This window comes from Gracilinanus agilis, chromosome 2, assembly GCF_016433145.1.
Source record: "Gracilinanus agilis isolate LMUSP501 chromosome 2, AgileGrace, whole genome shotgun sequence".
Classification (NCBI taxonomy): Eukaryota; Metazoa; Chordata; class Mammalia; order Didelphimorphia; family Didelphidae; genus Gracilinanus; species Gracilinanus agilis.
In genome coordinates this window covers 110,190,900-110,206,293 of record NC_058131.1, presented here as the reverse complement: position 1 = coordinate 110,206,293, position 15,394 = coordinate 110,190,900, and the positions used below count along the sequence as shown (strand labels likewise).

The window sequence follows — 15,394 nt, the reverse complement described above, 5'->3', positions numbered from 1 at the left end:
TTCAAATCTGGCCTTAGATACTTCCTAGCTGTGTGACCCTGGGCAAGTCACTTAACCCCCATTGCCCAGCCCTTACCACTCTTCTGCCTTGTGTAGAGATGAAAATTAATATTCAATAACTAAGGTATTATATTTAATAACATTTTATTAATAATAAACTAACATAAAAAACTATAGTGAAAAGGTACTGAACTAACTTCAGCTGTGCTGGTGAAGAGAGAGAGTGGGAGGAGCTACAGAACTTATAAAATAATAACATGACCATGCAAATGTGGAGTCCCAGGAGAGATTAAAGGGAATTTTGGGAAATACTAAGGGACTTCTGGGGGATGAAATCCAAGGTTCAAAATCTCCATTTATAGACTTGGAACCAATACATAGTATTGATTCTAAAATGGAAGATATGAGTTTAAAAAAACCAAACACTTATTAAAAACCTACAATGTGCCAGGCACTATTCTTTGCTCTGGGGATACAAATGCAAAAGACAGTCTGGGCTCTCAAGGAGCTCATACTATAATACAGAATAAATGGAGAATGGAAGATTGTAGTCAGAGGAAAAGTTTACAGTTTAAGGACTTGGAGGTTATATGGTTTCAAATTATAATGAGGTTTTAGTAGTCAAATATGGCAGACTTGACCTGGAGATCACTAGAATTGATTAGGTTAAAGAACAGAGAAGCTATCCTAGTAGAGTTATGAGTCAACATCATGCAATCTTGAAGTTATCAAGGATGACTGTAATGGATGAGGAGGAGAGGAAAGCTGTAGGGCAAACACCTAAGTCACTAAACCAACTGGCCACGAGGACAGAGCTGATAGCAGAAAGTGTTGAGGGAGGATGGTATAACTGAAAAGTGTAAACTTTCAAGAAGTGAATGCTTATTAACAATGATTGCAGAACTAGGAGAATACCCACATCTTCTGGTTCATGAGTATATGAGCAGAGCTCTAGCCAGCATCAGAGAAGGAAGCAAGTTACCTGGTACCTTTGGGGGAAATTCAAGTTCCAGTTTTTATGAACAAGAAAAAGGAATGTTAGTAGAAGAGACGAAAGATGAAGGGAATTTGATAACAATAAAGCCATGGTTCAAAAACACACAGTAAAAATGTTGGGTTAAGAGAAATAGAGTCTGGGGGAGCCATAGAGCTGGTAATTGATTCAAGAAGACAGTTGCCAAGTGTACAGAGAGCCTGGCGTAGCCGAAACAGCACTGGCCTTGGAGTTAGAAAACTTGGGCTTGAATCCTGACTTAGACATAGTAACTATGACCACATGGAATGCAATTAACCTCACAGAGGCTCAGTTTCCTCATAGGGAAAACAGGGGTTAAATACTTATACTTTCTACCTCACAGGGTCATAGCAAGGAAGGCATTTGCAAACCATAAACTGCTCTATAAATGTGAGCACTTATTATTAAGTGGAATACTGAAACAATTAATCAAGATTATCCAAATAATCAATACAAAAGTGAATTTAATAGAAATCCAATACCCAGCAAATAGTTCATTATAATGAAAATCTTTTCAAGCCATATTAATAGTTTTTGCAGCTCTCATTAAAATAAAATGTGCTATTATAAATAATTCAGTACCCAATATACTTTCCTCCACTAATCTTTGTCATATATTAGTCCCATTTTGTTTATTAAAAAAGTCTTGTACTTGAGAAGCAAAATAGCATTATAACCTATATCACTCAAGTCCCAGTCCTACTTCTTTAGGTCAAGGTCTATTTTTTGCCTTTCTTCACATCCCCAACACTTAGTGCAGGGTCTGGTACATAAAATCTTAATATATGCTTATTGACCCAACTGCCTGATTATCTAATGCTATGCTAGTTCATAGTAGCAATGAATGTTAAAGATGGAATGAATCTAGTCCAACTTCTAACCTAATGCAAGGATCCTATCTATATCTCTATCAGATAGCTATTCAAAAACTATCTAAAAACTTAATTTATTTTACTAGTATTGTAGCATCCATGTTTCTGAGAGGAGTTCAAGCTGCATCACAGAATTCCATAGTACCCCCCCCAGAACTCCAAGGAAGGGGGAAGTTAAAGGCAGTTGGAGTCCTGGTATAAAAGCCAGGTCACCCCTCTTGCAGGGGTCCTGACTCTTGGCTCTTGGCTCTGGGCACACACATATTCTGTGTAGCTATTGGGGCTGAGACATTCAGACACTGACAGCCAAGGGCTGCTTTACTTGATAGCAACCTCAAAGATAAACCTTCAAGCAAGATCACAGTCTACCTTCAGTTTAGCTGTTTAGGTTTTAGAAGAAAGATTATTTAGGGGCTTAGATAGTTCAGTCATTCAGTATACATTTCCCCCTTTTGGGGGGAGGTGCTGCTTATTTTGACACAGCTCATTTAGATAGCTTTCCTTTAGCTCTCATTCCTAAATCATTTCCCTTCTTCCTGTTCCCAGAAACCATAAAACCCTTACTATTTAGAAACTGTGCCTGAATACAGACAATTTGGGGTGATACTCGCATCTTCCATAAGCCAAATTCCTCTTCCTAGTGGCTCTGAAGTTGATCCTAGCTTCAAAGCCAGTGGGCAACTCCTATAGAAATAAAGCCTCACCTATTTCTATCCTGTGGGGAAATAATACATACAGAGAAAGATATAATCATAAGGCTTTGGTCTTAACCGTTACCAGTTTGAATCCTGAATTTACCTAGTCAGATCTAGCCTCCATTGCTTGACTGAAAGATATCAGTAACTGGTTTTAACCGTGGGGGGGAGGAAGATTCTACTCCCTCACTTTAGCCCCTCCTATCCAATCAAGTCGGCCTGCTTCTCCTCTGATCTGGGCCTGGGGAGGATCCATTGCCATCTGACCCTTAATCTTACAGGAAAACTTCTCTTCCTGTATTGAAATCTGGCCTATATACCTACTAGTTGGTGATCCTAGGCAAGTTTGCCTCCGTTTCCTCATTTGTAAAATGAGTTCGAGAAGTCGATGGCAAGCAATTCTGGAATCCTTGCCAGGAAAACTCCAAATTGTGTCATAAAGAGTTAGACATGTCAGAGCAAGTCATAGACTGGGATTAAATACTTTCAGCAACTTATTTTAGTGATATACCTTCATAAATGACATCAGTTCCAAGTCCATATGTGGTGAGGCGAAAGACAAAATTTAAAAATATAATAGTCATGATTTTGACATCTTCCATAAGATTTATGTCTAAAACAAATGCCTCATTTTATTTTTTTAAAGAATTTATTAAGGGATGTCAAATGTTTTATATAAAAACCATGATAACCTAGGTAGTAGAAGTGTGTGTGTGTGTGTGTGTGTGTGTGTGTGTGTGTGTGTGTGTGCATGTTTTTAGGGAGTGGGGAATTGATAAGGTCTTGATGGGTGGAAGAATTGAGATTTGACTATGAATACACATATGTGTGTATATACACACATATGTGTATGTATGTATGTACAATGGGAGTAATCAAAAAAGCCTTCGTTGCTCCAATCTGCTTGACCCTGGTTTATTTCCAAAGAGATATGCATTCTGGATCAGTGCTAAAGGAATTGTGGTTTTGGATAATGTACTAACTCATTATTAGTCACTGTGAACTTGTCCCTTAGGATAATGATTTCTTGATTTGTTCCTTAGTTCATGTGATAGAGTGGGGCAGCTGGGTTTGTGTTGAAGAGGATCAGCCTCTGAGCCAGAAGTGGCTAACTTAGTAGTCATTAAAAAATAAAAAAGATTCTCCTTTCTCTTCTCTCTCCTCTTTCTTTCCTCCCTCCCTCTCCTTCTCTCTCTCCCTCCCCTCTCTCTTTCCCTATCCTTTCTCTCTCCCCCTCTCTCTCTCCCTCTTTTTTCCTCCTTCTCTCTGTCTCTGTTTCTGTCTCTGTCTCTGTGTCTCTGTCTCTGTCTCTCTCTCTGTCTCTGTCTCTGTCTCTCTCTGTCTCTCTCTGTCTCTGTCTCTCTGTCTCTGTCTCTCTCTCTCTCTCTCTGTCTCTCTGTCTCTGTCTCTGTCTCTCTGTCTCTCTCTCTCTCTCTCTGTCGCTCTGTCTCTCTGTCTCTTCCTCTCCATCTCTTTCTGTCTCTCTCTCTTACTGTCTCTTTGTGCTTGGTGTATGTGTATGTATGTGTGAGGTGTATCAAAAATCTTTAAAGTATTCCTCAGACTCTCAGTGAGAATCAGGAAAGGAGACCTCATTTCTCTTCACAACATAACCATGACGGTGACCCCCTCACACCCAAGGTAGTGACCCCAGGTTCCGGCCTAGATGAACCCAATACTGGACTTCAATTGTTTTCTTCCTCTGCTTTTTCCTGAGCATATATAACCAATCAATGATTCTAAGAAGGGTTTTTCTAGCCTTCTCAGTAACTTCATGAATCTCAGAAGCTGAGAGTCAAGGTGCTGTTTGCTCAGCAGTAAGTGATAATCTTAGAAATACTTTTACAGAGATGATGCCAAGATGGTGAAATCCAAGCCAAGCCATGACTTTCCAGAAGATATAGCTCTTGAGTAAATTTTTTGACAATGCAGAGCTGAAGATCAAGTGCCTGTTCAGCATCCCACAAAGTGTTTCAGACCATCAGAAGATCATCAGTTTCATAGAGCTGGTAAAGACTTTAGATGACATCTAGTTCAGCTCTTTAATTTACAGATAAGAAACCTTAAACTGAATTAAATGGCTTTTTTAAGGTCATATAGGTAGTCAGTATAAGTGCCAGTATATTAACCCAGGTTCTCAGAATCCAAATTCAGAATGATTTGCATTATACCATTGTCATTATGTTTTAATGATATAAATATTAACATTACTAAAGAGGGAGGCATAAAGTAATGATGGGTGAATATCACTTTTTAAGTATGTAACAACATATGTGTGAATATTTTGTGTTTTTGTTTGTAGTGGGGAAATCAAATAAGTAGCCTATGCCTAATCTACTTTGTACAATAAATACTTTTCTATAAGTGGCCCTATGCATTCCTTTGGTTGAGATCTAAACCTCAGAAATTCTCCCCAAGGTTGCAGGGTAGTAACATAATGAGGCAAAGATACACAAAGATCCTGGTCTCCCCCTGCTTTGGGGCCAGACTGCCCCAAGATTGCTCCTGATCCATAAAAGCCCAAAACTAGGACTCTCTAGTGGGAAAGCATCCCCTTTCATCTTGAATAATGATAGGTTTCATACAAGAAGTCACTGAAGAGTTTTAAGCTTAAAGGGGAGAAATGTAGATTTCTGGATACTTTAATCAGTGAGAGTGACATCTAGTCTTTGAAAATTTCTATATTAAATCATCAGATGAAGAGTTTGGAAGTACATAGAGAAGTGATCACTAAAAGAGTCACTAAAAAGAAGGCAGTCTAAAATAACACCATCTTCATTTTCATTAGGATATTCGATTGGTATGTCAGAAAAAATCTATAGAATAGTTTCAGAAAGATGATTGACATAATATTGTTATGGATAAAATGGGAAAAGGGCAGCTAGATAGCCCATTGGGCTACTCCTGACCCAGAGCACTGGGTCTAGAACCAAGAAGATCTCAGTTCAAATCTGACCTCATATGCTATGTGACTCAGGATAAGTCACTTAACCCTGTTTACCTCAGTTTCCTCATCTATAAAATAAGCTAGAGAAGGAAATGGCAAGGCAGTCTGGTATTTTGGTAAGAAAATCCCAAATGAGACCACAAAAAACTGGACACAACTAAAACAATGGAATGACAACCAAAATGGAGAAATGAATAAGTAAATCTTGTGGTCAGGCAAATTCATAACGAGTTGAATAACCTTTTCTTGTATTCAAAAAAGTATTCCTTAACTAATTACAAGAGACTAAACAGATAGTGGTTGCTAATCTTCAGTCCTTTCCTTATCCATAGTTTTATTAGTGACTTTTATGAAGACACAGAAGATATGTTTAATACATTTTTGGACAAGATGAAGCTAAGGAGGATAGTTAAACTTCAGTTGACAACTAGGATCCAAAATGATCAGAAAAAGCTGTACTATGGACTGAATCTAAAAAGAAGAAATTCAATAGGATAAATGTAAGTTCTTCACAGGTTTAAAAAATCAACTTTATAATTAACGAATAGAGAAGATATGATTGGATTGCAATTTATCTGAAAAATAATTATTTTTGCAATTTCAGTAGTAGCAAATGATAATGATGAAACATTAATTATATTAATTATTAATTATACACAAATATATATTAATTATAACATTATTAAATATTAATCAATTTCTAGCAACAATGTTTTCACAAGCGTTATCTCAGCATGTGGAACTGACAAAAAGGTGAATACAAACTTAGATTATTTATAGATGGAAAGGACTAAGTCTTATCTCTGTATTTTATGGTTTAGAAGATGAATAAGTTAAGTGATTTGCCCAAGATTATACAGATATTACTTAATCATTCATACAGATAACTATTATACAGATGACAAAACCAGAATTGAAGTCGTCATCTTTTTTTCTTAAATATTCAATTCTTTTATTATGTGACAATAAATGAAGCTATTCAATAGAAAAATGGGAAAAGGGAGCATAACAAAACAAAGGTCCAAGAAGAAAAATGCATCTCTATAAAATCATTCCCACCCTTTTTTTTTTTTTACCGTCTTCCTTTGCCAACCAGAGTGATGGGTCCTGAATAGGTGATGTGTCAAGGTAACTATTCGGTTTCTGAAAAGCATGTAGTATGGTAGAACAAGAAAAAGATTCTCTTAGAACACTGATACTGCTTCCATAGCATTGTGTCTTGTGCACTCCTGTGCTCCTCACTAAGTTGTTCAAGATGGGTCAGTACCTTCTTCAATGTGTTTTGTGTTAGGATTCTTCTTTACACCTGTTGGATTTTGGTCCTGTTCTTTCTTTTCCAAGATAGCAAGTTCTGGAGCTCTGGGATGGAGAAAGCATCCCATTCTACTTCTCCTGTCTCATACCTCCTTTAGCACAAAACTGTGATGGCTCAGCCAGCAGGTGAAGATAGAGGGGACAGTTAGTGATGGAGAGCTTCTGAAATAGCACTTGCTTATCCTTGTGTGTCCTCTTAAACAGATAAAATTTCTGGGTATTATCCAGCACCAGGAACTTCTTGAGTAGCCCCTAGATGACTTAACTGATAGTAATGGTGCTTCTGATGTGCAGCTGCTTGATGGCATCCAAAGGCAAGTAGAAGAACATCCTCTTGAGGGCAGTGGCTACCAGGTTCACCTCTTTGATGGGGTCATAGATTGGGTAGTCATTGTCACTATCTTCTGAAATTTCAGATGTACTTTAATGAAGCCTATATAGGTAGGATCATAGCTCAGCTTCATGTAAGAAGACAATAACAAATCCTTTTCAGGGCTTCCATCTTCCCTTTAATGCTAGATGCTATTGGAATAGTGAGAAGACTAGACAGGATGTTTTAGAATATCAAATTCTTCTGAATCCAAATAGGATATTCTTTCCACTCCCTGCCCTATGAAGTCTTTAGTACAAGTCTAAACCAGGGAAGTAGCTACCCTACTGATGATCATGTCTGGACTATTGGTCCTAGAAGCTACATTTTAAGAAAGACTGAGAAATAGAAGACAGCCCAGAAGAGTGTGAGTAGGATGGTGAGGGAACTTAAATCATGTCATATGAAGAATGACTGACTGAAATATCTATAGAATTTTAGACTCAATAAAAAAAGATTTGGCAGAGACATGATATTTGAAGGGCTTACATTTGAAAGAAAGATTAGCCTTTATATGTAGTTTCAGAGGGTAGAATTAGAATTAAGAAGGAAGGAAACTAACATTATTAAGTGCCTACTATGTGCCAGGCATTCTGCTAAGCACTTTACAAATATTATCTCATTTGATAAGAACAACTTTGAGAAAATTAGATGCTATTAGTGTCTTCATTTTACAGCTGGGGAAATGGAAGTAGAGATTAAAGGACTTGTCTAGGGCCACACAACTAGGGTCAGAGGCTGGATTTCAATTTGTGTCTTTGTTACACCAGGAACCAGAACTCTATTTATTGTGCCACTTAACTGCAGAATTAAACATTGACTCATTTAATGGGCTAAGGATTTCCCAAAATGGATTGTGCTGCCTGATAAAACAGTGAGTTCTCTATAATTATTATAATCATTTGAGTAAAACCTGGATTGAAGAAATCTTTTCATAAACTAAGAACTTGGATAAGGTGACCTTTAAAATCCTTTGCTATGCTATGTAACCCTGGGCTCATAGCTTCTCTTTATTGATAGAGGATGATTACTCAACGCTTCTTCCATAGCTAATTGTCAGAGCTAAAAGCAAGAAGATTAGGATGTCTCTTCTCTCAAGCTCTCACTGACTCCACTCTTCATGCAGGCATAGAACATTCAGTGATTAATTTCCAACAAAGAGAAGAGTCTTATGGAAATGATCTTTGAGCTGCAGGTACATTATGAAGTGACTGAATGAATAGAATTCCTAGCTAGATTATTCTATTATTTGTGAATGAGGTAGAATGTGGATCTCATGTGGCATTTGTACTTTGTACTTAGGATCACAGAGCTGATAGATATCCTTCAGAGACCTTCTAGTCTAATCTACTCATTTTTACATGTAATGAAACTGAGACCCAAAGAAATTAAGGAATCTAATCAAGGTCACACAGGTAATTAGTGACATATTAGGGATTTGAGCACATGTGTTTAAACTCCAAATCCAGTACTCATTCCATAATAAATTTCACAAGTGTTGCATTTCCCTACTAGAGTGTAAGGTGCAAGAAGACTGGGACTATGAGCTTTCAAACTTGGACCTTCCAAATCACTTAGCAGAATATCTTGCACATAAGAAGATAGATAGATGGATAGATAGATAGATAGATAGATAGATAGATAGATAGATAGATAGATTTGAATTTAATTATAGATAAGAGAATTTACAGGAAAGAAACTAGGTAAAAAAAGGTGGTATTGTGGAGTGAAATACTTGACTAAGAGACCTAAATTCTAGTTCCCACACCATTTCTTACTAGGGCCTTAGGAAAGCTATGTATTTTATCCCTCGTTTTTATTTTGTTTTGTTTTAATCCATAAAATGGAGCTAACAGTTGCTACATTATTTGTCTTTCAGTAGTTGGGAGGATCAAATAAGATAATATTTGTGAAAGTGTTCTGGAAACGAATTATATTTGCAAACTGAGATATTAGAATAAGATGGACTTAACTAGAGTTCCTCAGAATCATCCTCAAATCCTCACTCTGGGGGCAGCTGGGTAGCTCAGTGGATTGAGAGCCAGGCCTGGGGATGAGAGGTCCTGGGTTCAAATCTGACCTCAGACACTTCCTAGCTGTGTGATCCTGGGCAAGTCACTTAACCCCAATTGCTTAGCCCTTACTATTCTTCTGCTTTAGAACCAATACACAGTACTGATTCTAAGATAGAAGGCAAGGGTTTAAAAAAACTTCACTCTTCTTCACCTCCCATATCTAATCATTCTCCAAGTGATTTCATATCTACCTCCCAAATGTCTCTCACATTAGTCTCCTTAATAATCACATAATCTCTATCTAATTTCAAGCAATTATTACCTCTCGCTTGGACTATTTATAGCCTTTTAAAAAGTTTCTTGAGGGCAGCTGGGAAGCTCAGTGGATTGAGAGCCAGGCCTAGAGATGGGAGGTCCTAGGTTCAAATCTGGCCTTAGACACCTCCCAGCCATGTGACCCTGGGCAAGTCACTTGACCCCCATTGCCCAGCCCTTACCACTCTTCTGCCTTGGAGCCAATATACAGTATTGACTCAAAAATGGAAGGTAAGGGTTAAAAACAAACAAATAAATAAACAAATAAATAAATGATATAAAGCTCAACACTGATCTTTAATAAATAAAATAAAATAAAATAAAAGTTTCTCTGTCTCCTTTCCCTTCTCCAAAGCCTCCTCCACATGGTGATCCTCCAGAATCATATTTCTAGAATCATGTTTCTAGAGAACACTTTGGACCATGTTCCTTTCCTGCTCAAAAAACTTTAGTTGTTCCTTAGCACCTTATACCCAAGTGACCAAATAATATAGCTCAAAAATTCTCTTCATGTTACCTCATGGATCCAAGATTAATAGGGGATTTTACAAATCACCTAATACAACTTCCCAGGCCATGCAGCTATTCCTTCTGCAAAATCCCTGATCAAATATAAATTTCCCCATGACTACCATGCATTGGCCTCCACACAATTTGCTTCTGAGAATCTCTAGATTCCTTTAAAGGTCAACTCAATCTTTTTCTATATGAATGCTCCTACTAAACAGTTCCTGACCCAAACATTCTACCAAATAAAAATTACCTTGTATTTATTTCAAAATATATTTTGTATGTACTTATTTGTGTACCTGTATTCTTCCCTGATGGAATGAAAGCTCGTTGAGAGAAGAATGTCTTTCATTTTAACCTATATATACATTGCATCTGAACCAGTTATTACCATTTAGTAAGGACTCAACGAATGCTTATTGATTGATAGAATAGTGGCTATCATGATTCCTCAAATATTAGCAAATGATAGCAGTTAAATTGAGTTGGTAATCAACTGATAAATTCTACCAAATCAATAATTCTATTCAAACTGATAATTCAAATCAGATATCTTGATTTTTCTATTATCTCACTATTTAAAATAAAGCTTTTTGGGGGCTGCTTTGTTTTTGCCTCGATGACTTAGATAATTATTGCTGTGTAGAACTGTCCATGATGGGCAATTTTCTAAAATAAAAAGAATTTTGGTAATCAGGATCCTTGTGACAGTAAGTTGTCAAAACATCTTGAATGTAAGCATTAGATCTTTTTGGAAACTAAAAAAAGTATTTCTTTTTATGGAATGAGTTCACAATGAAGTTTTTTATGACAGAAGGGCTTGTCAATTACATTTAAAATATTATTATATTTTTGTTGCCACTAAGTTACTATGATGTTAGGGCCTTTTACACATCTCCAAAAGAATCTCATTTAGTATTATTAGAGCAAAGAAATAACATAAAGTTTCTGAAGATTTTGATAATGAATCATTTATTTATTGTAAGGTATGTGAAGACCATGAAAAAAAGAAGACAATTATATAGGAAATTAATTCATCCTTTTAAAAAATGACAGGCTCCTTCCTTAATATCTTAAGTGGTGAAATTTAGCTCTAATAGTTTGGCCTTTATGAATTATTCAGCTGTAAAAGCTGCTGGAAGGCTTTAAATCTATATGGTTACATGATTTTAACCTCTTTGGGTCTCAGTTTCCTCTTCTATAAAATGAGAATGTTATAATAGATGATTTCTAAACTCCCTTCTAGTTTTATGTCCTGTGGTCGTATGATGCCATCAGTAGAGTCGCTCCCTATGTTGATAAAGATTATAACCCATTCATATTTGTGCATTTACTGCAATTCTTGTCTTTCTCTTTCAGTTAAACTTCCACAAAAGACACACTTATTGTACTGGATGAGGTTAAATAAGATCCCTTAAAAAAACTTACATTCTTTTGAATTTTGTTAATTGACCATATTTTTATACTCAAGAGATATGGAAAGAATCAAACATTTATTAAGCACTTACTATATGTAAAGTACTCTACTAAACACTAGAGACTCAAATAGATAGTCCTTGTTCTTGAAGAATTTGCATTCTAATAGAAGACAAAACACAGAAGACTTAAGCTGCAAGTGAGATGAGAAAGTCCCATGATCCTTGGGTTGCATCCACAAAGCGGATGATAAAACATCTTCTTTTTTTTAAAGGCATTGCTCTACTTATAATCATGTCAATTTCTGATGTTGAACCATTTAATAGGGTCAAGGACTTTGATAGCAAGAAATTTCTTTTCTGGATTTTTAGTAGTATTGACTATCTTCTGCAGAAGCAATTGCCAGGCCACATCTTCCCAGGACAATGCTTGAGGGCAATGAACTAAAACAGTGGTTCCCAAACTTTTTTGGCCTACTGCCCTCTTTCCAGAAAAAATATTACTTAGCTCCCTGGAAATTAAATTTTTTTTAATTTTAATAGCAATTAATAGGAAAGATAAATGCACCTGTGGCCATCACCTCATCCCTGGATCGCTGCAGCACCCACCAGGGGGCAGTGACGCCCACTTTGGGAATCACTGAACTAAAAACATTACCTTTCCTAAGACTTTTTAAAAGGCTTCAGGGTTCTAAGAGGACCCCATCCCCAATTGAAGAAAGAAGGTGCTTAGGTTCAGTCAATAAATGTTTATTAAGCACCTATTATGCATCAAACACTGTCCCAAGCACTGGAGATAGAATAAGAGATGCTAAAAACAAACAAACAAACCAAAAAAAAACCTCTCTGCCTTCAGAGACCTCACAATTTAATATAGGGTGGTGGGTAGGAGTGGCAGTAATGGTAGTGATATAACTTCTCTGGAACATAGTACTTCTCGTTTCTCAGGGTGCCTTTCTGCTTCTCCCAAGCTGGCTTTCAAATAGTAATTGATTGGCAGTTTGGAGGGATAGTTGGCCCCATTTCCATGGAAGTTGCTTCCCTGGATGATGATTGTGAGGCGTGGAAGCAAGAATAAAATCTGAGATAAGGGGTACCATTCCCAGGGCCCCTGTGTCTATCTATCTATTGGTGGCACTTAGTCAGCAGTTGGTGGTGGTGATAAGGAAAGTGGGCCCCCTTTTCCCTACTGATTTCTCCCCATAGTGAATTTTGAATGATCACAATCAGTGTTATCCTGTAAATAGCTTGGTAAAAAAAAATCCCAACAAAATTTGACAAAATCTAGTCATAATTACTTACATATCAGAAGCTGTTGGGAGGCAGTAGGGAAATGTAGAAAGAGTGATGCATTTAAATAGAGTCAGAAGACCTGGGTTGAAATCCTGCTTTTGCTACTAATATTTGTGTGACCTTGGGCAAGTCACTTCTTTGATTTTCAATTTCTTCATCTGTAATAGAAGGAGTTTGTACTAAACAACCCATGAAGGTCCTTTCCAGTTCTAAGTATGTAACACTGGGTTATTCTGTTGCCTACAATGACACTCAACACATATTTTGAGTTTTAATATTTAAATCAATATGTTGGCCAATGGTAATGAAAAATGAAAGCTCATTGTAATAGACATATGGCTTGTGTTTTCTTTTCTTTTTTCTTTCTTTTCTTTTTTTTAACCAAAAGGGTTACAAATTTAGTCAAGGAGAGGGCCCATTCTATTTTAACCAATGTGCTATTTTTTTATGTAAGAAACTCCCCAAATAGCCCTGAATTCAGTTTTCACATTTGTTAATCCATGTTTCACCTGGACAATCTGTGTTTAACCAATGTTTGACATTGTTATCTAGTTCTCAGTTGTATACCATGAAGCAAATACTGAGTAATACCTTTTTTGTTGTCGTTCTTTGGTTCTTTCTTCTTGAGGATATTTATTTTTGAATCTTCCATTCTCCCAGAACAAGGAAGATGCTCCATGAGAGTCCCATTAATATGGATATTTAATATTTTCCTCCTTAACATTTGGAACATTCTTATCTTTTGGCAGCCACCTGTGCCTTTTGCAAAACTGTCCTTAACATGTCTTTTCTTCATCTTCTTAGGATTCATAAAAGTTGTAAATAGTTATGAAAATGGGCTAATAAAAAGTTGCAAAGTACAAGTTTTATAGGAATGATTAATAGTCATGACAACAAAAGGACTCTTCAGGTACTTTCATTTTCTACAGGGAATTGGTACAGAAAGATACAATCTATTCCTTTGCCAAGAAATTGCCAGTATTGTAGATCTCGGAGTTCCACAAGTAATGACTAGAAGTTGGAAGAAGAAAATACCACCTTTCTCTCTCCCTTCAATCTCCCTACCCTCAACACAGACAGGCAGGAAACAGGGGACCAGGAGAGCAATTTCATGTGAAGAGCTCTCATATTTTAGACTTTTAATGACCAGAGATTTGTATACATCTTCGGAATTAATAGTTGTTTATTTAAGGTTTTGCTTTTTCTCTTTCCAATAAGACTTTCTTCTGTGTACGGAGGGAATATCATATGTACTTTTCCCCAGATTTCCTGTTAAAAATAATAGTGAAAAAATTCCCTAACATACCTAAGCCCTTGGTGTCATTAATGAATGCAAACATTTTCCAAAGCTAGTATGATATCGTTCTCTGAATCATCATAACTTCAAATGAATGAAACTGGAATTGAGCTGATATTTTATATCTTTTCCTCACAATCTTGAAGTTATAAATTCACTAAAGCAATGTCTTGGAGGATTCAAACATAGTTAGAAGATTCAATTTTCTCCAGAGAGACCAGCCAAGAAAATTAACTATTGTTTTCTTCAAGGGAAGCCTCAAGAGGGAAATTCCTTGGAGAGTTATAGGCCATTAAGGACAGAAGGGACTGGCCCAAAGCAGATCCATAGGTCTACAGCCCTCTTAATGCTTTCCTATTGACTAAATTCTCTAAGGATTTCCCTATATTGTGTAGTGGGAATGTTCCCTCAGTGAGAAATCCCCACTTATGGCTAAAATGTTCAGAAAATTTCTCTGAGGAAAAGTAACAAACCAAAGGTAAATTTTCCTCAAAGATTTTGCCCTTGTAGCTCCATTTTATATTAGGATAGCCTAATTGAATAGTTTCCTAATTAATACAGCAACCAGACAATTTAAACAAGATATATATTTTTGAATAAAATTAAACTAATTGAAATTCATCTTGAAATTCAAACTTATACTAGAGAGCAGAGGGAATTATCAATTTGGCTTCATTTCAGTTGAACAAAGTGTTCACGTATACAATAAGACTTACAACTTTTGAGATTCTCCAACTCTTTTTGAAATTTTATACCAAATAAAAAGTACTCTTTACCCACTTGGGTAAACTGTCTTTTCTCAGATGCTTCATCTTTATATAGCCTGATCTGTCTAGGCAAGAGGGCTATAATCTATATTGCTTCTTTGTTTTTTAAAATAAACTTTAAATTCTTTTAAACAAATAGTATAATTTTTAAACTGTTGACATGATTTTGAGGTATGGACCAGAGATTTCAATAATAGGGACATAGATTAGAACTACAATCACACTGGTATGGGAAACTTCTGTGTGAGGAAACTTCTACCAATGTAAATTGGCACCTCCCTGAAACATAACAGTTTTAGAAAGTTGCTCACAATACTGAGATTTTAAGTGACTTTTCCCAGGGTCACTCAGCTAGCCTGTGTCAGAAATGGTTTTTGAAGTCAGGTATTCCTAGCTTCAAGGCCAGGTTTCTGTCCAGTGTGCCTCTCAATAATATACATGATAATTCTATTAATCGAAATATTAAGAGTATTAACGGGCTCCATGTCCCTATATGTTTTCACACTTTCATCCTCATGTATAGCTCCTTCACATAAGCTTCTCAGCTCTACAACTTTGACCAGACTTAC

General features: G+C 36.5%; 1 pseudogene; it reads right to left on the bottom strand.

Moving 5' to 3' along the window:
- Positions 1-709: 709 nt before the first annotated feature.
- LOC123233347 lies at positions 710-7,307 on the bottom strand (annotated as a pseudogene).
- Positions 7,308-15,394: the final 8,087 nt, after the last annotated feature.